Source organism: Pygocentrus nattereri, chromosome 14, assembly GCF_015220715.1.
Source record: "Pygocentrus nattereri isolate fPygNat1 chromosome 14, fPygNat1.pri, whole genome shotgun sequence".
Taxonomy (NCBI): Eukaryota; Metazoa; Chordata; class Actinopteri; order Characiformes; family Serrasalmidae; genus Pygocentrus; species Pygocentrus nattereri.
In genome coordinates, this window is record NC_051224.1 from 15,395,523 (window position 1) to 15,419,765 (window position 24,243).

Sequence of the window (24,243 nt, forward strand, 5' to 3'; positions counted from 1 at the left end):
TGCGATTGACTCTTATTATTGTGTCGTTTATTCTGATACCTCCCCCTGACTGCGATTGGCCCTCATTATTGCGTTGTTTATTCTGGTACCTCCCCCTGAATGCGATTGACTCTTATTATTGCGTCGTTTATTCTGATACCTCCCCCTGACTGCGATTGGCTCTTATTATTGTGTCGTTTATTCTGATACCTCCCCCTGACTGCGATTGGCTCTTATTATTGTGTCGTTTATTCTGATACTTCCCCCTGACTGCGATTGGCTCTTATTATTGTGTCGTTTATTCTGATACTTCCCCCTGACTGCGATTGGCTCTTATTATTGTGTCGTTTATTCTGATACTTCCCCCTGACTGCGATTGGCTCTTATTATTGCGTTGTTTATTCTGGTACCTCCCCCTGAATGCGATTGACTCTTATTATTGTGTCGTTTATTCTGATACCTCCCCCTGACTGCGATTGACTCTTATTATTGTGTCGTTTATTCTGATACCTCCCCCTGACTGCAATTGGCTCTTATTATTGTGTCGTTTATTCTGATACCTCCCCCTGACTGCGATTGGCTCTTATTATTGTGTCGTTTATTCTGATACTTCCCCCTGACTGCGATTGACTCTTATTATTGTGTCGTTTATTCTGATACCTCCCCCTGACTGCGATTGGCCCTCATTATTGCGTTGTTTATTCTGGTACCTCCCCCTGAATGCGATTGACTCTTATTATTGCGTCGTTTATTCTGATACCTCCCCCTGACTGCGATTGGCTCTTATTATTGTGTCGTTTATTCTGATACCTCCCCCTGACTGCGATTGGCTCTTATTATTGTGTCGTTTATTCTGATACTTCCCCCTGACTGCGATTGGCTCTTATTATTGTGTCGTTTATTCTGATACTTCCCCCTGACTGCGTTTGGCTCTTATTATTGTGTCGTTTATTCTGATACTTCCCCCTGACTGCGATTGGCTCTTATTATTGTGTCGTTTATTCTGATACTTCCCCCTGACTGCGATTGGCCCTCATTATTGCGCCTCATTGAGACCTCCCACAGACTGCGACTGGTCCTCATCCTTGCCTCTTTTGATCTGAGACCTCCTGCTGACTGCAATTTGTTCCATGCATGGAGCAAAGATCAGGGCTACCCATGGACCCTCCGATTAAGTATACTTAAGACATTCAGTGACATTCAGTGTATTCAGCGATAGTTTGGTGTTGGTTAATTCTTTTGTTGTTTGTAATTCTGCCAGCTCCATAGGTTGTAATGTACAAACCTGAGTTCTGGTTTCTATTTTGTCCTTTAAAGAACATGACAAAATAAATAACACAAAAACCTGTCCTGCCAGAAACAGCTTACACTACTAAAAAGCACGAACAAACAAGAAAAAAAATAAACATGAAAATGAAAAAAGAAATGGACATACAAAATATGTCGGGAGCAAAGAGTGAGTGTTGATGTGGCTTTCCAACACTGGAAAGAGCTTGTTGTTTAATGTTAAAGGGCATGATAATGACCTTGCTCTATATCTCCTGGATAGTTAACTACCTTGCATAGCTCATTTAATTCTAAACTGTGTCGTTGACATACCTAAAAAGCTAACTAATGTAGTTACCCATGAATTGTCAGCTAACATGCAGCAGTGCTAGCTGTGAAAATTAGAGAGTTCTAAAGCTATCAAAATTGAGCCTGAGCTCAGAGGAACTCAGTACAACAAGGCTACTGTTAGCTAGATTCTGTGTTAGCCAAAGTTGTGTAGCCATGTTGATGTCTGCTTTAATTTTTTATTTGTGACAGTCAGTCAGTTAAAGGTGTTTTCACATATAGTTCTTTTTAAAGAGACCAAACTCTGTTGAACCTGAAAAAAAACAGTGCAAATTAGCTCAGTGCTTTTTGTGTTCACAGTGTAAGTAAACTTTAAAGAAGAATCTGGTCCTGTTTAGCATTTAATGAAACTTTAGAATATGCCTTGTTTATACCTCCTTTGGAAGTCCATAGCCGAGTTATCACAAAATTATTGTGCTCCTTCATTAAACAATACACAGCTGATTGACGTAGAGGTGCCTGTGAGACCCCTTCTGTTAAAGATCCACTAAGTAATGCATTCAGGTTTCACTTGTCTAATGACCCAAGGTGACTTCTGGCTGCATCTGGGAAGGTGACTCAAAGTGACTTATCGCTGACTAGGAAGAAAGTGTTACTTTACTTTAGAACAGAAAATCATTTTTCTAACTCACAGGCCAGCAAAACTAGTTGTTTCATGCATCTGGAATGTCAGCATTATGCCTGGATAGAGAGAATATCCACATAAAATGTAGGGGCAAATGCACCAAAGATTTAACAAAAATGGTTATAAATCTGATAATGTTATACAACTGTAAATTCTCCTTCGCTTTAGCTCTTGACATGAGTTTGTCCTCTGAGTTTAATTCAGTAGCTAATTTTTACTCATTTCTCATTAGTCATTGATAGTCACTGGTTTGCTGCAATGGGCCAGATTTCTAAAACTCGTAAGTAACAACACTACACTACACAAAGAGCCAATCAAAATCCACATGTAAAATAAGTCATACATATTAACTTAAATAAGCTTCCAGTAGGTGAAGCTCTGGTTGCCTGGCAATATGGAAACAAGGAAATGAAAACAAAGAAAAAAAATCTTACAAACAGCATTTATTTAATGTTTTAATTTTATCAGAAAATTTTGTTGATACCAGAAAAGGGACATTAAAATCAATTCAATTCAATTCAACTTTATTGTCATTATACAATACAGGGTAGAACAGTATAACGAAACACTATCGGGCTACTTTTCCAGTGCAGTAATAAAAGATGCATAGTAAACAGTGCAAAGACAAAAGACAGTAAAAGACAGACAAAATGTGCATAGTCAGCAGGTACAGGTGTCGACTGTAGACAAGATGTGCATAGGCAAGTGTTATAGGTGTATTGGACGTATAGACAGTTAGTGCATAGTCAGATATTCAAGTGTATCAGGTATATAGACAGAAATGTGCTGGTGAATTGCAGTACAGTACAGTAAGTGCAGAAGTGCTATTGGTAAAAAAAAGAGAGATGTAAACAGTGATCTGTATATAAAGTGTACAGTGCAGGTAGAGAGTAGCAGCATAATGTTCAGGTAACATCTTAAATAAACAGTTACAGTATAAAAATATAAATATACTAGAAATAAGGCTTAGTCAGAGATGAAGTGCACCGCATACAATCCTCCAAGCTAGTGGAGCTCAGTGTGTAATGTGCTGGGTGTTCAGGCTGATCAGTAACAGACTGTAGTGTTGTTGTTAAGCTCAAGTCAATGTTGTCGGTGTAACCAGTTTGACAGCTCTGGGATAGAAACTGTTCTTGAACCTGGTAGTTGTGGCTCGGATGTTCCGGTACCTCTTTCCGGATGGCAGAGGATGGAACAAGGGGTGACTGGGATGTGTGGGGTCCGAGGATATGTTGGTGGCTTTTCTTTCACATCAGTTGTCTTATATGTCCTCTACGGGTGGGAGGACAGCTGCGGTGATCAAATGATATCTTGAATTTCAAGTGATATTTTAGAGTGTAAAATTTAATTTCTCATTGGTACAAAAAAAAAAGTCTTTTTCAAATTAATTACAAATGCTGTTAAAAATGTTTTTACTTCCCCTCCCTGTCCCGACTTCAACTGACTGTCCTCGCCTTCACATCCTTATTGGCAAGACGTTGGATTCTATTAGCATGGAAATCACCAATCCCACCATCTTTTTCGTTGTGGCTCCAAAATGTCTTACATTTTCTAAGATTAGAAAAAATAAGGTTTACTGTCAGAGGTAATACTGCAGCATTTTATTTAAAATGGAATCCATTTCTAAATTATTTTAACGTACTTCCATTTATGCCGACTGGTTAGTTACCCCCCCATGTATGTGTGTGTTTGTGTAATGTTTGTCTGTTATTTGTTAGTCTTTGTTTGGTTGAGAATAAACATAAAACTGAGGAGTATATTCTTCTTCTAATATTTTACTAATGTTGCAGCTGGATGTATGTATTTTGCACAATTCTGTATGGGATTTGTTGAATGTGATATTTGATATTACTTCTCAATAAAAAAATTATATAAAAAAAAATGTTTTTACTAAAACTGAAAAAACTGAAACTATGACAGAAACTATTTCTGATTTCCCTGATGTCAGTAGTTCAGTTTACAATGAGATAAAAGTGCAGACACACTTCAAAGCAAGCAAGCAGTAAAATATGTAATCCTTGTTAATGAGCAAGCAAACATGTTGCCACCACTTGATTTGCCCTTAACGTCACAGTAAATCTGCTGGTATGTTTTATGAATCTGGTCCAATATGTTTAATGCACGTGATCCATTACTGCAATATTAATAAAGGCTTAAAATAGGCTAATTATTTTAAAGATATGACTTCTTGTAAATATCAGTGTAAGGAAATGTAAATTTACATTTACAAATTTAAATTTACAAACTTCTTGTAAATATCAGGTGTGAGGAAATGAATAACGTCACGCAATTGTGTGATTTTCGAGAGTTTAATATGTTAAGAATAGAACGAGGAACAAGACAGGTAATTGGTTGTTGTATATGAGTTGGGTTGCATATTATGCAGCATACAGCAGTCGGATTTCAAACTAACTGCAGGTGTAAATGCATGTGGTTAAGATCTTAACACATTACAATCCAGATAAAAGTTGCATGAAACGACAAGGTGCAAACAGGGCTTAAATGATTTTATTCCACTGAAACTCTATGTATAATTCAGTGGTGGAGATGTAAAAAGATTATTCAGAGTGGTTTGAGGTGAAATGGTTCATTGTAGAGAAACTTAAAGATTTCTTTACTGTGGTTTTGATAGGGACCAGAAGTCAGCTGTTTTATTTGCCATCCAAAAAGACGAGGTGTCTTCTGAGTTTTACTATGGAATGTTAATTATGGTTATATAATGGTGAATCTAAAAAAAATCTGTTTTCTTTGGGTACTGTTTTGTCTTACAACACCCTGCATGTAAAAGCAACATGTTTTTTATGCCAAACTTAAAACTTGTGCAAAACAATGTCTCAGACATCAGGCAGCGTATTAGCAACCATTGCGTGGAATAACTTTCTGTGAGGGAGCTTATAGCTTAATGTCAGCACTGGGGATGGAACCAGCAACCTTCTGGTCACAGCGCCAGTTCCCTAACCTCCAGTTCACAACTGCCCAAAACAGGCGTGTGTGTGTGTGTGTGTGTGTGTGTGAGTGAGTGAATGAGTGAGTGGTTTTGTCTAGTGTACTAAATGAAAAGGGAGAATCTATAATCCATTTCTGCATTGACAAAAATGAGGTGTTACTCAGCTGCACCCTGCCAACATTAATCTTAAACACACACATACACACGCACACACACACACAACTCTGTTATGTCTTATTGATCCAAGAGGTTTCTCTCACAATGTGAGGCTCTCACATATAGACCTCTCTAATCAACTGTGTTACCATGACGAAACACACTCTGATGGAATCAATACTCTCTCGCTTTTCTGGGTCAGTGTGCATTTGTGTGTGTGTGTGTGTGTGTGTGTGTGTGTGTGTGTGTGTGTGTATTTGTGTATTTGTGTGTGTGTGTGTGTTTGTGTGTGTGTAGAGAACTGCAGGCAGAAGCTGGTGGCGTTTACAGATAGTAGGTAATGAGCTGCAGAATGACTGGGCTGATTCTTTATCTGATGCTGTTGTGGAGCTGCCGCTTCTGCCTTCATTGGTTGGACCCTTTGTCTTAAAGCTTAACGTACACTATTACTCTCCCTCTTCCCTTTGATTAAAACTAAGATTATAGGCCCCAGTGTGCCCTTACAATCAGGCTAATCCCTCACTACTCCATACTCCACTGCTGTCAGAAGAAAACCTTGAAGCACTGTTTTTTTTCAGCTTAAATGTTTAGGCACTATTTGAAAAAGCCAGCTGCCCTTTTACATTGTGGCATCAGTGGATTGAGAGAAATATTGGAATTAAACTGTATGTTTACATCATCGCATTTGCCTCATCATCAGAGTTGCCTCAGGTCACCCTGAGTTGTTATGTATTCTCCAGTAGACTTGTTTATGTGGTTCATGAGGCTGTATGATGTACTGTTGTCTATAAAAATGGAAAAACTTATGTTACTTAGCTTAAAACAGTAATAGCAGCTGTCTTGAAGTCTGTATGTTGTCACTTTTGTTTGTTTTTATTGATTGTAGCATATGTCCTTATTTCATATTCTAAATATATTTAATATATTGGTGAATGCATGAATAACACATTAATGCTAAATTATTAATGGCACTAGTGCATTTTCTTTATAATGCTTAATGAAGCCCAGCTCCTTGCACACTGTTGTTATGGCTCTGCCAGTGGCCAACCGCAACTATTAGGCTACGTTCACATTACAAGGCTGAAATGGCACAAATCCCATTTTTTGACTTGATGTGACACATGTCTGATGTTTTTAGAGCTGTGTGGACACAGAAATCTGATCTTTTTGAATCGGACCTGAGCCATGTTCATATGTGGTTCTAGGTCGGATACATATCCAGTTCGTGTCCGTGTGATCTTGGTGAGAATGCTCAGGTTGGAATTAATGCTTTCTGTCACTCAGTGTTAATGTGGCAGTAACTGACACTGAAGTAACTGGCACAGACATATGCTGTAATTGATAAAAACAATCAAAAGTGACAACATACAGACTTCAAGCGAGCCGCTTCTACTGTTTTAATCCAAGTAATATACTTTTGTCCATTTTTATAGACAACAGTACATCAAACAGTGCAAAAGCATCTGACCCTTGTTCACCTTTGTCTTGCTTTAATAAGGCTTGTTATGTGTGTTAGTTTGTTGTTCATGACCCTCTTGGTACTGTGTAAGTACTTGGTATTTACACTCATATAGCTGTAACAAAATGTTTTTTTGTATAAGTCTTTTTGTAGAGTTCACTTTGAGCAAATAAATGCAATCAATTGCAATTAATTACACAAACTACATTAAATGTGATTAATCCCCATTAATTGTTTTAATCATTTGACAGCTCCAATATTTATACTGTATATTTATCAAAGGCATATTTGTATTTATAGCTAAGAGGGTTCTTTAAAAGTATGTGTTAGTTATGTTGATCTCATAGTTTTGGTGCTAAAGTGAAGAACTCTGGTTACCAACCCAAACATGTGGTTTCAGGGGAAAATGGTGTAAATTTTGAAGTTAACTGTAACTTAAAACTATCACTGAAACTTAAATTATTGAATTTATAATGTTACAATTTTAAAGATGTGAGGTATTTTGTGTTTTCTGTGCTGCAATCAACAGGACACACACACACACACACACACACACACACACACACAATTGCTCACTCCTCATCCATTCCCTGAACACGTCCTCCTCCAGATCCACTCAACTGACCCCAGGTCTGCCCAGCCTGCCTGGCTTGGGTTTCTGTAGGGTGGTTCCAGTACGCTAAGAGGGCCTGGAATGGCCTGGAGCTGTGAATGGCCCTGGAGGAGGCAGTGACGTCCAGACTGAGCTGACTCACACCGCAGGTTCGTACACAATGAGGCTCTTGAGTTAAGCTCCCCTCTGCTAGCTCTCCTTTTCTGTCCACTTCTGTCTATTTTTGCCTCTTTTCCTATCCCTGTCTGCCTGTGCGATAGGGTCAGCGCTGTGTGAATCACCGTCACGCTGTGGAACGAGGAGAGGATGTAAGGTCCTTTAGTTTTATAAAAGGGCATCAACCTGATTTTCATGATGTTGACGTATGTCTTTTATTAGCTTGGTTTTACTTCTTAAACCCTTAGAGCCCATGCTTTACTTTTCTCTGAAGGTCCTTTGACATAACTGTCATAAAAAAGAAGCTGTTCATTAGTTGGTTTGTTGTTCATGACCCACTTGATTCATTCACCTGACGTTATTAATTAGGATGTGCGCTTGTGAGTTGTTTCAGGACACGGTTCGTTCACATTAATACATTCGAGTCATTAAAGCTACATGCTTTACTACACAATTTCACTTGAATTTGCATCCTTATAATGCAGAGTAAATGTGGCAGATTCCAAATGGCCAATTTGAAAAATGTATGCACAGACAAAACAAAAATTGCATGGATCCAATAAAAAAAGGCACAGTTACAGAGCACATCAAATGAGCATCTTGGTTCCTAATAACTGCAAAACATATTAGTTTCATTGTAGTTAACAAATAATTTATAAGAATTGAGTCCGAAGTCCGAAGATGACTAAATAACCCAAGTTTCAAACTGAATACTGACTTCGTTATTTTGTTTATCCCTTAAACCCTACCATGATTATACAACTGACAAGTTAAGAGTTAAGAGGCTTATTTATCGCTATTTTAAGCAAAACATTCTGTCGTAAAACCAGGACAAATGGGTAATTACTTAATGAGTGCAATGTTTAGACAGTATAAAAAATGTATATAATTCTCAGATCATTTTAGCTCAAGGCTAGACACAGCCACACTCTGACACATCACCGCGTGCTATCATGTTTCTTTGAAAGACTGAAGCAAGATAAGTTAGTGAAATATATTAAGATGGCAAGCAATTTAAACAAAAACATTAATGTTTTTGCCTTTAGTTTGACTTATGAAAGACATTCATGAGAGACGCAAGTAGAGATATCAGGCAAGCTGTCAGCCGAACTGATTCTTAGAAGTTATGAACAGTCATAAGTATACGAAACATATATAACAAATATAATAAAACATTAGATCACTATGTTAGCAGTAGAATATGAATCTGGTTATCCATGACAAATTTAAAATTGGTATAGTTTAAAAAAAACTAACTAAAACAAACATACTAAAAACTGTGGTTAGCTATAAAATGTAATTACTATTTGCAGGGTAGTATTGAAAGAGTACGCGACTACTCATTCAGAAGTACTGATGAGTATACAAGGTTCGTAAAGTGCTTTTTGAACCCGCCTTAATAATTATTGTAGGGTTAAAGGCTAAAAGAGCACTGATTTTTTCTTGGTTTATGGAAGTGTGTGTTGTGTGTGAAGAAGCAGTATTGGCTGTGACATCAATTAATCAATCAATCAACCTTTATTTTGACTTGGAGGTACATTGAGTGCAACCCTCATTTTCAATGTAGCCGAGCATTTACAAAAACAGGGATTGACATGACAAAGAAAATGAAATCTATATTTAATCATTTTAAATTAAAAGAAAATGTTAAAATAACAGTTAAAAAAAAGATAAAAATAGATAAAAACAAAACTTGAGGTTTAATTGATAAGAGCTTAAGATCAGAAGAAGATAAGAGATTAATAAAATAATTTAAAAAGGCACTTTTCCCTTAGACTATCTTGTGTTAAGTGTTGTTCTTTTTCCCTTGTTGAACACAAAGCTGTTAGGATCAGATTAGACCTACATTATAGCAAGTGTGTGTATTTTTGTATGTGCAAGTATATGTGTGTGTTTGTATTTGAGAAGGTTTTGGCAGGGAAGAAGTGCAGGAAGATATACAGGGAATATAAAGAGGCTCTGTACCTATGTATACATCAAATACACACTTTATACAGGCTGATCATCAAGGCTGGGATTCCTGGATGCATCATTGTGCAAAGATGATTGAAGACTAAGACGCTTTCAGAACATAAAGTCAAGATCATTTACCATTCTCAGTCTTTAGTATGGAGGCACGATCATATTCAGCCGTTCAGAATTGGAACAAGTTCAGAATTGGCAGATTTTTGCTCCAAGTTTGCAGTCAGCCAGTTTATTATTTTGAATTTGGCCAGTTATTCTTGCAGTTTTAAGAGGTAAATAACATGAGCCAGGTATGTGCATGTACAGTAATTTATGCTGTGGCTTCACATGTACCAAAATATTAGAGCATAATTTCCTCTTCCTTTTGATGCTGTTATTTGGTTTGTTTTATTTAAATTGGAAAAGCTTTTTCATTAAATATGCTGATTTGGCCCAATGCAGAGCAAATTGTTATTTATATAACAACACTGACTAATAGAAAGCACTAGAAATGTGCGAGTGTGTTTCACATGTTCATTGAGCCCACACGGTGTGAGCTTTGGGCTTTAAAAAAAGGAAAAAATTGTCCAAAACTATCTTTGCTGTCTGGCTGGGTAAGTTTTTGTGCACTGTGCGCAGATGTCATATTACTAACATTATCAAAATAATACAATCAGATCTCTTCTGACCAAATAGTTAATTTCACTGATAGTGCCAGGCAATGACTTGATTTCCATCTGATAACTTCAGTTGTAGGAATAAGAGGAGACTAAAGAAGATGATGCTGTATGCTACATTACACTCTCTGTTTCAGTCTAACTTTTACTCACTTGCTTTCTCTCTACCTCCCTCCTAATTTCCCATTCGTGCTCTCTCTCAATCCCCTCACTTTCTTGACCTCTCTTGATCTCCCTTTCAATTTCTCTCTCTCTCTCCCTTTCCCTCTCTCTCCCTCTCCTCATCCTTAAATAGCATTAGCATGGCCCATTTAATGGCCTTTTAATTGTTTCTTGCCATCTTGCTTTGTCCTTGGCACACATTCTGTGCTTCATTTAAATGTCATGCATGACTTAAAAGCAATTATGACAATGAACATAAGAGCTGACTTTGTTTGGCATGACAGAGGTCAGTCTAAACCATGGCGGCAAACATGCTGGAGGGAAGGCCTGGCTTGTTGTGACCGCTGCGGTGTTCGACAGGGCTGAATACGTAGAATGGGTAAAAAAGACTGAATCATATCAGTGCTACTGAGCACCAACGGGTCAAAATACTTGGTACTCCTGTTTAATATTTTGGACAACAAATACCTTAAACTGAATCTGTTTTTGATGCTAATCAATTCTTGTTACATTGTTAGAACTTTTTAAAATAAGTTCTAAGTGGATAAATCCAGCGTACAGTTGAATGGACTCCTTTCAAAAGAACATTGAAAAAAAAAAGAACATTCACTGTGGTGAAGAAGACGGGGGAACACTGTGCTTTAAAGCTGAGCACTCTTTTAATGAACAGGCAGCAAGGGAGAACCACCACTCAGCACTGCTGAAATGGCCAGGAAAGCAGGCAGGTCACTTCTAGCCATTCTTGTTCAGTCACAATGGACATTGACATGGCAACGTGAGCCACTAATAGGATGCTACAATATGTAACAAAGGTATGTGAACACAAATGCTTTAAACTACCCAAAAACAATTTTGCATGTCGTTGTGTTTTAAAATGTGTTGCGCAGTTCATAATGCAGCGCAAGTGTAAGTTACATTCTGAGCATTGGAGCAAAGGGTGCTATAGTAACAGCCAGCCTTGTCCCCTCAGTGCGTTATATCTGGTCAACTGCCCTGGCAGACCACTCATGTAAACATATGATACATCATTGCCTATTTCAATAGAAACCATAAAGCAGCACAGTTGTGGTTGTTGGAATAACAGTTGATTCTGTTTACAGACACTCTGATTTGTCCTCTCTCACCTTTGACTTCTGTGTGCTTTAACAGCCACAGTTATAAAAACGGATATCTAGCTTGTATGAAGGGACTATGCTTTTTCAGAGTCAGCCAGGTGTTGTTGTTTGCTTGCTTGTGTTGAGTATGTTTCTGGCTTTAGCCTTTAGCTAGCACCGTAGGTTTTGCTCCATATGGTTTACTAACTGTAATGAGTGGGCATGCATGAGAAATGCTTGAAAGGATGGAAGAGTCATCATTGCAGTAGTATTTTGTTTTGTATACAAAGTTTTTGTTTTTTAGATACCCTAGAAGTCTTTCTGTGTGAAGAATAGAAGCACTGGCCAGTCAGTGTCTCAGTGTGAATACTCGCACAAACACAGAAGCCTGAGTTCTATTGTCCCCATCTGTATTGCCCAACAGGGGCATCAGCAAAGCAGAGCTGTTCAGACATCCTGTAGCGTCTCTGCGGGATGACAACTGCTCTCTCTCTTTGTCTTTCTCTCACTCGCTATTTCTTTCCCTGACACTCTTTCTCTTCTCTCTTGCTCACTCTCTCGCTCTCTCTTTTCAGCTCTCTGCAGAGGTTCTGTTTAACCTGGCTAACTGTGCTACTTTGGCAGGCTTCTATGAAAGAAAACACACACAGCTTCTTTGACATTTTTGTCCTTCTGTACAACCATATCCACAGTTGTTGTTCTGACTGGTCATTCTAGCCTTCTCTGTCTAACACTCTCACACAGGGTGGGTCTTAAGGGGAAATGTAGTACGATGTTTGCACACAGTAGCCATCTGTTTAACATTTTCAAGGTGAATTGTTGAACAGTGTGTTAAAAAAGACTAAAGGCTTCTGTGAAGTGCATCAGTGTCATCATGTAATTGCGTCTGATCTCAATTAGTTTGTTTTTTGGTTTCTTATTTGTGTTTTGATGTTTGGGCAGTATAGTGCTCAGATAGTGATGCAGGGGCAGTGCTGTCTTTGCTGGACTCTCCACTCAACAAATCCAAGGTCTCCTGAGGCCCCAGCGCACAAGCGACTTTAGAGGCATGAACCCTCCCCCCAAACTAAAACTGAAAAATAACTTGAGAAAACAGACTTTTGACCAGCAATGGAAAAAATGTAAGCTGCAGCAACTCCAGCTTACATGCATATTGTTATGAGAATTTGAATAAATTAATTTACATATGCTCTCTCTCTCTCTCTCTCTTAACCTTCTGTGTCAGGTTTATCATTTGGCAGCCGGTTGCAATTTCAGCAATAGTGCATATCATTACTTTTATCTCTTTCTAAGAGCTTGTGGAGATAACACCTGTGTCTGTGTGTGTGTGTGTGTGTGTGTGTGAGAGAGAGAGAGAGAGATGAATATTTAGTATTCAGAATGAGTAAACATACCAGGTTGGCTCCATGAGAAGTTGCAGAAAATTATTCAGGGTTATGTGGGACATAGTAACATAAGTGATGGATTATCTTTGTGTGTGTGTGTTTGTGAATCATTGAAGTATAGAAATTTACATGCACCCTGATAATCCATTAATAATCCAACTAATAGCTCAATCGGAATAGAATATGTCTATGTAGTCTAGTCCGACTGAGGCCATTCGGAATGCAATTTCTATCTCATTGAATGAGGTGAGTAGTCCAGTTAAAAATGAAAAATCTGTTACATAGTAGAGTAATATCCATGTAAATGCCTGTAACTGATCACATTCCTGATTGGAAAGTTTAAGTACGTTCTGCGCATGTGCGGTGCATCATAGTAAAAGTTTATAATGTTTGTCATGGCAGGAGCAGAAACTGGTCTGCAGAGGAGACTGAGTTTATGCTCTAATCTTTAAAAGATGGCGACTGTCCAGCTTATGTGTCTCAGAACACATCTTCCTCTCACCCTTCTTTACAAGTACATGTGAATCATTTTAAAGCAATTAAAAAAAAAAACAAACAAGCGCACCAATTGGAAACTCGGGTAACACACTGCTGCCTGTCTCATGCTGACTCACATGATGCTTGTTGCCTTGGTAACATCTACACTAAGAGATACTCTATGCATGTGCATAATTTTCAATAAGATTACTATTTATTATTATTACTATAATAGTAGTGTGCATGTAAACAGAGATTTTCTATCAGATTGTTGAGTGGAGTGAACATATAAACACCTCAGTCTTAATCTGTAATCAGAACGTATTCAGTCAAGTCAACAAAAATCTTTGCATGTAAACACAGCCACTGTTAAATCAATGAAGTGTATCAGTGATACTGCAGTGAGAGACAGGTAGAGGCAGTAGAGGCGATAACAGAGCACATGTGAGTCTAAATACTGCAGTGTGAGACAGAGGTAGAGGCAGTAGAGGCGATAACAGAGCACATGTCAGTCTAAATACTGCAGTGTGAGACAGAGGTAGAGGCAGCAGAGGCAATAACAGAGCACATGTGAGTCTAAATACTGCAGTGTGAGACAGAGGTAGAGGCAGCAGAGGCGATAACAGAGCACATGTCAGTCTAAATACTGCAGTGTGAGACAGAGGTAGAGGCAGCAGAGGCGATAACAGAGCACATGTGAGTCTAAATACTGCAGTGTGAGACAGCGGTAGAGGCAGCAGAGGCAATAACAGAGCACATGTGAGTCTAAATACTGCAGTGTGAGACAGAGGTAGAGGCAGCAGAGGCGATAACAGAGCACATGTGAGTCTAAATACTGCAGTGTGAGACAGAGGTAGAGGCAGCAGAGGCAATAACAGAGCACATGTGAGTCTAAATGTCCCCTCATGTAAGCCTGGCACCTGTTTGCCCTTCAACTGTTTCTGCTTTGTCTCTGGGGTATATCTCTATATATCTCTAGTAGTATATAATGTCTAAACACTGATCACTCAGCTGCCTTTTCTCTTTCCTGTCCTCTTTATCTTTTTCTCTCTCTTTTCTCTCTCTTTCTCCATGGGTGAGACGTTTGTTCGAGCTCAGGCACAGTACAAAATAGGCCTCATTGTGACCGCAATATGCACCCATAATGTTTCTCAATATAATGTTTTATTTAGTAAGACTGCAGCTAGTAGTGTTACATTATACATGCATTTGTTAGTCTCTCAACAACACGTCCTTTGAAACCCTAACTCAAATATACGTCTGGCTTCAAAAGGCAGAGGACTATCGATACAGCTGCCATGAGATGCTCAAATGTTAGTAAATCAAGAAGAATATGTAATCAGCCATGTCATCACCTCCACTCTGCATTTTTCCTCTCACATAGCCCACAGAGTTTCCTAGTGTTTTGTACATAACAGGTGGGCACCTGAAGCTGGAGCAAAAGCTCAGTATATTAGCCCCTCTCTCTCTTTCTTTCTCTCTCTCTCTCTTCTCTTCTCTTTCTCTCTTCTCTCTTCTCTTTTCTCTCTTTTCTCTTTTCTCTCTCTCTCTATCTCTCTCTCTCTCTCTCTCACACACACCCACCACCTCTATTTCTTTTTTTCAGTAATCTGTTTCTGACTGTCATTGCTGAGTAGCATCTATTTTTAACTCTGTATTGTGTTTATATGAGGCCCTATTTAACTGTCATAGAAGACAATGAGTACATCATTGCCAGTGTTGGCAATATGATAATCCTATTTCCAAAAAAGTTTGGGAAGCTGTGCAAAATGTAAATAAAAATAGGATGCAATTATATGCAAATCATTTAAACCATACATTTAATTGAAAATTGTACAAACACAACATACACAATTTTGAACCAGAGAAATTTAATGTCTTTTGAAAAATATATGACCATTTTGAATGTGATGCCAGCACATGTTTGACAAAAGTTGGGACGGAGGCATGTTTACCACTATGCAGCATTGCCTCGTCTTTTAACAACACTCTATAAGTGTTTGGGAACTGAGGAGACCAATTGCTATGGTTTCAAAAGTGAAAAGTTTTCCTGTTCTTGCTTGAGTTAGGATTTCAACTGCTCAACAGTTCGGGGTCTTCTTTGTCGTATTTTTTTTTACATAATGTGCCATAATATGGGTACAGGTCTGGACTCCAGGCAGGTCAGTTTAATACCTGGACTCTTTTACTATGGAGCAATGATGTTGTAATATGTGCAGGATGTGGTTTGGTATTGTCATGCTGAAATAAGCAAGGCCTTCCCTGAGAAGGATGTTGTCTGGATGTGCACTAATGGGCATATGGGCGTATATTTTTCAAAAAACAAAAAAAATATTTATTTCAACATTTGATATGTTGTCTTTGTACTATTTTCAATTAAATGTACAGTTTAAATGATTTGCACTTCATTGCATTCTGTTTATGTTTTGCACAATGTCCCAGCTTTTTTGGAAATAGGGTTGTTTTATTGTTATAATGATAAATTGACAATTTTTACATGACAATAGTTTTTCAGAGCATATTTATTTTATCGTCAGTGCCTTTAGCTTCTAGCATGCTTCTGCCATTGGCAGGCTGGGGAGCTATAATGTGGCTGTTTCACAGATTAAGATGGTGAAGCCAGCAGCTTGTTCCAAAAGGAGGACAAAGAAGTGACCCTCTGGGAGCCTTTTAAACTTGTCGTTCCATATATATCATATCTAGGTTATGTCCAGATAAGATTTACTTAGTTTACAGCTGGCCATTTAAATGTCTCACTGTTAAGCCAGGGTTACAATCCAAAATTTCTGGCCTGATTCTAGCCCTGGTTCTCAGTTGATCCGATTCTGCTTTGGCAAATTTTGAGGTAGTCTGAGTTGATGGTTGGCAGAGAAAATTGAGTAGTGGCCACAGATTCCAATTCTTTGCCTCCCAATCAAGATCCAGACCAGTTGGAGTATCTTAAAACATTTTATTTTTTTTACCTGATTGGATGTTATCTGACAGTGTTTACTGGTCAACAACTTAATCTGAATGGATTCCCCTAACAGCCAGTGAAAAAATTGAGAATGAAAAAGTAAATACAGCAAATAAAAAACCCAAACAGACTCTCATGTGTATAACAGAGCTTTTTAATTAATTGAGGTTAAAGTGGGAGCACAATTGACTTGCCATTTTCACAGTCTGATAGCTGTCCAGTCAGAACAAGACACATGAAGTGGCTAGGTAGCAGTAGTTTGGCTAGAGGATGGAGAGCTAAAGAAATGGCGTGTCTGGACACCCTGCCCAGGACAACACAGGGAGATTTGCTTCATTCAGATTTGCGTCTTGAACAGTATAGGTTCTCACTCATTTAGCCATTGTTCTTGTGCACATGCCACTACTGCATGAAATGTAATACAAGACTTATATTAGACTTTTCATGGTCTCTTTTCTAGTGAGGATACATTTTTGGCACATTCTTAGGACAATTATTTTTGCCCCCTGGGTCTAATTAACATCCGCAAGTTTGGCCTTGACCCATCTCCATATGTTTCCAAGCCAGAGAGCAGTAATAAAGAGGGCAGACGCTTGTTCAGAGATTCTGTACAACCGTGGTATTTTAAAGCATAAATACCACCCAGCAAATTCATTTAAGTAGATGATTAAACCTCAAGACCAAAGGTTACTTGGATATACTCAAAATGGCAGTGTGGCTGTATGTCCGGTCCTGGAGTGCCAGTGTCCAGCACAGTTTAGAGGTTACACAAACACCCACTAAATCTGCCATTTGACAGACAAGTGTTACTAGGTTTTTTGAGTGGGTAAATAATCAAACTGTGCTGGACACCAGGTCTCTAGGACCATAGTTATGCAGCCCTGATGTATGTGCATTCACTCTCGCATTACCAACATGTTTAGCAGTGCTTTATACAGTAGCAGACTCAGAGTTTAAGGTTGTTTTGCTTATGGAGAAAAAAATGGTGTTCTCAAAAATCACTAATATTGTGCCCTGTAGTAAACAAAGGTTTAAAAGCCAGTATGTTTTTTCTTGTGACCCTCCAATGTCACTGGATCCTCTGAAATAGAATGTCATTAAATCATTGAAATATAGACAAAGCTGACAGTGAAATGACACTGCATGAATGTAAGTCTATTACTACTATTAATGTTCAGCACTATTATACCTGGATCAGGCATAACATTATGACCCTTGTTTCTGCATTCATTGCCCATTTTATCAGCTCCACTTACTATATAGGTGCACTTTGTGGTTCTACAATTACAGACTGTAGTCCATCTGTTTCTCTGCATACTTTGTTAGCCCCCTTTTCCCCTGTTCTTCAGTGGTCAGGACCCCTGTGGACCCTCACAGAGAAGGTACAATTTGGGTGGTGAATCATTCTCAGCACTGCAGTAACACTGTTTGATGTGTACATTCTGTTTAATATGTTCATGTCCTTGAGCATGAGAAAGCTGCTATATAAATAAAAGTGATGATGATGATGATGATGGTGATATTAATCCAAAATCAGATTTGAAAGTTCAATTTAAAAATATCAACAAAAACAAAGGTGAAGAGTTCAGGCTTTTGGGTAAAAATGTGAGATTTTTAATGGAATTGAACTTCTAGCCTTCACAGGTTACTTTAAGCATCAGCAACAGCATCTACAGCATGACACAGACCACACATTCCATCAGATAACTGGCTAAATAATGAAGCTAGCCGTATCTTTACTAATGTATCACCATTGATACAGATACAGAGACTGTGTCATTGTACCATTCATGCTGCCTTTATTGTTGGATGCGCTGTGATGGTTTCTAAGCAAGCATGCACACACCTTCACATCACTATGGAAACACTTATTTAATTATTTCGTCAGAGTAACAAAAGTAAGACAGTAGTAAAAGAGGGATTGTGAGGAGGTAGAAAGAGATAAGAAGGAGAGAAACAATGGGAAGGTAGAGAGAGATAGATGTGGGCTATAGAGGAGAAGAGGGGCTTCTGTTTTAAGTAAAAGTGACTCATTTGGCCAGCTGGAAATTTTTACGCAAAACAAGCAGTGTTTTCATATATAACCCTGTAATAACATTACACACACAGACACACAGTGGATATTGATTTAAGGCTGTGTTGACAGAGCAGTCTGAATTTTTGGGTGGAGAAAACTATGTAATGTACACAATCAATCTTTTGTACCTTAGAGAGTGTGTGTGTGTTGAATTTAATCTCAGTTGTTTTTACACATTTCATGAAAAGTCTGCACTAAAACAGACCTCCACATTACATGCACACTGTGTGCCTGTCGTACTAAGCCTTTCAGATGGAAAACATACACATTCTGCCCACACGTTCGCACGAGTCTGAACACACAGTTAATGGGTCGTAATCATGATGAGATGCACTACTTCTTCATGCATATGCATTTGAGGGAGGGCTGTGCAAAAAGTTAGTGGAGCTGTTACGTATGCATGTGCTGAAGGAATGTTTACCATCACTGTAGCATTGTTCAAACTCTCAGGACCAGATGTACTTATATGAGAAGACATGGTGCAAATTGTGCCCTAATGTGGCTGCAATAAGTCCATGTTATTGGTTCACAAACTATTTTCTTAGCCGTAAAATGAAAAGAAACATAAAAAAAGGGGGGGGGGGGAGATGGGAGATGTGGTTCATGCTCAACTTGTCAGGCCAGTTTTGCTCCCAAGTTCAGATGATCCAAGAAACCTAAATAAGTTCAGTTAAAAATAATGCAGGGTAACATTAAGGGTTTAGGACTCTGTAATGTGACAATATTTATCATGATAAAGTATGTCACAGTATGTCACAATGTGCTTTTCTAAGCATATAATGGATATTGTCAGTACTTAACACATCCCAACTGCATGTTTGACTACAAAGCATAATTAGTCTTGTTTAAGTCGATTTAGTGCAGCACAGTGTGTGAAATGTTGAATACGGATCACTGTGTCACTTTCTCTTTTTTAACTTATCAAATGCAAGCAATACATATATTCTGACATTGTGGCTTGTGAAAGCTTCATAAAGTAGTAGGATATGTAATTTTTGCTGTATCACCCACCTCTAGTTCAACAGTGTATTTTTTAGTATATTGGCATATGGCAGCCATAATACATAGTTTGTTTGTCAAGCAGGCCTTGTACGAAGACATATGAGCTTTAACCTCTTGGACTGGTGTGTACCAGCAGAACCAAGTAGATAAAAGAGGTGTTCTTATAAGCATGTTAACATTTGGATAGTCTGCTACTAAAATTCTCTACCTCAAATCCTTTCACTCTGACAGTTTGAATACCTAACCAAATCCGACCAATCACCTTTCAACCTCTGCTGCCAGATGTGTGTCACTGGCTGGCGAAAGTATTGTGCTGAGTGGAAGCTCTTTAAGCTGCGTGTGACAGGATTAAAGTTACAGAAGCACATTACGTAGCTATTTGCAATAAACACCGGTCTGAATCCAAGCTACCAGCTTCTCAACTGTCTCAGCTTCAGAGACATTAGCATGTTCAAAGCTCATTATATTTGAAGCTTATGTATCAGCTTTAATTGTAGTCTAAAGCAAGTCAGATTTTTCTTTACTGTGGGATTTAAACCTTTGAAGTTTGTTTGTTACTGTTGCTTTACTTCTCAGACACTGTTATATAATTGCATGTTTGATTAAATGTTTGCAGAGTGAATTAATTTACATTTGTTGTACATTTTGATGTACAGGCTTGAGTCTAAACTCCAGTGTAAGCCTGTCTTTACAAAAACAAATGCGGTATTGATTGAATGCTTTGATTCTGCACCTTCAGCAGAATTATGTTCTTTCAATAAGTTGAGTGATAAATAATTACTATAAAATCACCAGAGGTGGTAAGTAATGAAGTACAAGTACTTAACTACTGTATTAAGTAATTTTCTAAGGTATGTTTACTTGAGTATTTCTGTCACATAATACTTTTTTACTCACTACACTGTAAAGAAAAATCTGTACTTTTTACTTACTACATATTGTTTTCAAAATAGGCTTGTTACTTTAGTTTTAGTGATCTATTTATTTTGTCATTATTTATTTTATCTTTCTGTCTTTCTTTCTTGTTATGTATTTTTTTAATTAGGCAATTATATTCAAGCACCCAGTGAAGTGCAAATCAGTAAACTACTGGATGTGAAACAGGGAGGGGAGATTAAAAAAGGAAGAAAAATAAACAAATGAGACAAAAGAATCTGTATACCATGGTTTGTATCGTGTAGTGGTTACCACCTCTGCCTTCTACACTGTAGACTGGGGTTCAGTCCCCTACCAGGGCAAGCATCCTACACTATACCAATAAGAGTCCTTGGGCAAGACTCCTAACACCACCTTGGCCTACCTGTTGCTCTGGATAAGAACATCTGAAAATACCATAAAATGCAGAAAGAGACAGCACAAAATACGAATGATGAGTCAATGACTGCACCCATGTTTTCACTCAATCCTGGAGTAAGTTATCAGGAGAGTCGTAGGAATTCCTGGTAAGTCGATATAGTTTCGAATTGGTTTGTGCACAAAAATGCTCAGACAGTAAATATTACACCAAAATGTGTATCTGAAGTAATGTAGACAACCTCTCAACCATCTCAAGTGATACAGCCCCAGAACTGTAACTGAGACTCTTACAGTGAATAGAGACAAGATGAAGCAATTCCTCAATTCCAATGAAGTTGGGACGTTGTGTAAAACATAAATAAAAACAGAATACGATGATTTGCAAATCATTTTCAACCTACATTCAATTGAATACACTACAAAGAGAAGATATTTAATGTTTAAATGGATAAACTATAGTTTTTTGCAAATATTCACTCATTTTGAATTTGGTGCCTGCAACACATTCCAAAGAAGTTGGGACAGGGGCATGTTTACCACTGTGTTACATCACCTTTCCTTTTAACAACACTCAATAAGCATTTGGGACCTGAGGACACTAATTGTTGAAGCTTTGTAGGTGGAATTCTTTCCCATTCTAGCTTGATGTACAACTTCAGTTGCTCAACAGTCCGTGGTCTCTGTTATCGTATTTTGCGCTTCATAATGCGCCACACATTTTCAATGGGAGACAGGTCTGGACTGCAGGCAGGCCAGTCTAGTACCCGCACTCTTTTACTATGAAGCCACACTGTTGTAACACGTGCAGAATGTGGCTTGGCATTGTCTTGCTGAAATAAGCAGATACGTCCCTGAAAAAGACGTTGCTTGGATGGCAGCATATGTTGCTCAAAAACCTGTATGTACCTTTCAGTATTAATGGTGCCTTCACAGATGTGCAAGTTACCCATGCCCTGGGCACTAACACACCCCCACACCATCAGAGATGCTGGCTTTTGAACTTTGCGCTGATAACAATCCGGACAGTTCTTCTCCTCTTTGCCCGGAGGACACAATATCCATGATTTCCAAAAACTATTTGAAATGTGGACTCGTCAGACCACAGGACACTTTTCCACTTTGTGTCAGTCCATCTCAGATGAGCTCAGGCCCAGAGAAGCCGGCGGTGTTTCTGAGTGTTGTTGATATATGGCTTTCGCTTTGCATAGCAGAGTTTTAACTTGCACTTGTAGATGGAGCGACGAACTGTGTTCACTGACAGTGGTTTTCTGAAGTGTTCCTGAGCCCATGTGGTAATATCCATTACAGAATGATGGTGGTTTTTAATGCAGTGCCGACTGAGGGATCGAAGGTCATGGGTCCAGATTCTCTGAAACTTTTGATGATATTATGGACTGTAGATGATGAAATCCCTAAATTCCTTGCAATTGCACATTAAGTAACGTTGTTCTTATACTGTTGGACTATTTTCTCACGCAGTCGTTCACAAAGTGGTGAACCTCGCCCCATCCTTGCTTGTGAATGATTGAGCCTTTCAGGGATGCTCCCTTTACACCCAATCATGACACTCGCCTGTTTCCAATTAACCTGTTCACCTGTGGAATGTTCCAAACAGGTGTTTTTTGAGCATTCCTCAACTTTCCCAGTTTCTTGTTGCCCCTGTCCCAACTTCTTTGAAACATGTTGCAAGCATCAAATTCAAAATGAGTGAATATTTGCAAAAAACAATAAAGTTTATCCGTTTGAACATTAAATATCTTGTCTTTGTAGTGTATTCAGTTGAATGTAGGTTGAAAGGGATTTGCAAATCATCGTATTGTGTTTTTATTTATGTTTTACACAACGTCCCAACTTCATTGGAATTGGGGTTGTAAGCAATGATGTGTCTGATCCACTCAGACCAGTGCAACACATACTAACACATCACCATCACATCAGTGTTAGTGCTGAGAATGATTCACCCAAATAGTACCTGCTGTGTGAGGGTCCATGGGGGTCCGCTGAAGAACAGGGTAAAGGGGGGCTAACAAAGTATGCAGAGAAACGGATGGACTACAATCTGTAGGAGGTGGTCATAATGTTATGCCTGTACATGTGTGTTTTATTGATGTCTGGGTTGCCTTGAGGTAGATCGTACAAATGTGCACAATCATTTGTGGAATGTATATCTGAGTCCTGATCTGTGATCTGGTGACTATGCCCATAAACTCCTCAAATAAATACAACCATAAAATGAGCTTTCAACAAAGCACAGTCATAAAACGAGTGACGCTGTGAAGGCTTTGAGGGTGTACTGTATGTACAGAGAGAGAGAGAGAGAGAGAGAGAGAGAAGGGAGTCTCTCTGAAAGATTATATGTGTGTGTTTGTGTGTGGCCTGGCAGGTGTAGCGGCATTCTGACTGACAGCTTAATCAGGGTGGATTAGGGCTAAAGAGAGTACAAATGTGATGGAAAACGTTTTCAGTTACATACTAAGCTCTCAGCATTAGTCTAACCCCTTTACCCCTACGAACATCACACACACAATAGCAGAGCCACACTGGCTAAAAGGTGTGCCAGTGGGATCCACAAATGAGCCCACAGATGCCAGGTCTCACACACACTACGATACAGGGCTGAGTGACCAGGGACAGGTTCTAATGAAGACCAAAATCACGAACATCTTTGTCATCCAAACCATCCAAACCAATGTGATGTTGGGAATCAACATCTTACAAACACTGCGAGAACTTTAAGACATTGGCATTTTTGCTGTTTTTAAGTTTTGTTATGCTTAAAAGTGAATCAAATAAGACTCCAGAGGATGCTAAACAACAACAGAATACGGATAAGATTAGCCCTGTTGATATGGAACCATACAAACTCCCAAACAAAGAGTGGAGTAATGATGTGGTTATGCTACCTTCTTAGCTGGTATTTGGCGTGCGTATTCTTTGAGTCATTTAGATTTTTTCATTCACTCAAGTTAACAAATGGGTATTCCACTCAGCCATTTGCCAATTTGCAGGAATATTTCACTGAGCCACTGGCATGTCAGTGTAGTTAGTCTTTTAGCCAATACTCCTAGCCTAACTCAGGGCTTCACAGCTCTAGGTAGCTGATGACACAGCTCAGTTTGCTGATTTACCTGCTCAAACACACCTGATTCAACTGAACTGTTAATTGCCTGGTTTAGTGGATGAGTTTGACTAGAGAAAGTACCAACCTATGCTGGACACTGGCCCTTCTGGAGCGAAGCTGTGCACCCTTGGCCTAACTAGTTGGCACACCGATGACAGTATTACTGTATTGTACTATTTAAAACTCTACAAATCCCTGAAAGAGCAGTAAGTCTTTAAGATAAACAGATCAATGTTAGGCATCTGTTTTTCATCTGTTTTTAGCCTGCACACTTAAAATAAATGGTTCTTTAAGGATTCTTTAGCAAAGAAAACGGTTCTTTATAGAACCATAAACACTCAAAGAACACCTTTGTATGGTTAAAGTGTTCTTTGCATCATGAAGAAGTTTTTCAGATTGATGGAGAGTGTGCTTTATATGATTCTATGTAAAAGATTTTTGAAAAGGTTTTATATAGCACAAAAGGGGTTCTTCTGTTGTTACAGGCTTGACACTGTACTAAT

At 38.6% G+C, this 24,243-nt stretch overlaps 1 protein-coding gene across 3 annotated transcripts in view; it reads left to right on the plus strand.

The window, feature by feature from the left end:
• znf385c (zinc finger protein 385C) overlaps positions 1–24,243 on the plus strand; it is a 151,745-nt gene that overhangs the window by 10,451 nt on the left and 117,051 nt on the right. Inside the window, exon 1 of one of the 3 annotated variants that reach the window (XM_017721224.2) lies at positions 7,478–7,542. The exons of the other annotated variants lie outside the window; for them this stretch is intronic. The gene's annotated coding sequence lies outside the window, so the exon portion shown is untranslated. Of the gene's footprint in view, positions 1–7,477; positions 7,543–24,243 lie in introns of those variants that run through there. 3 annotated transcript variants of the gene reach the window in all.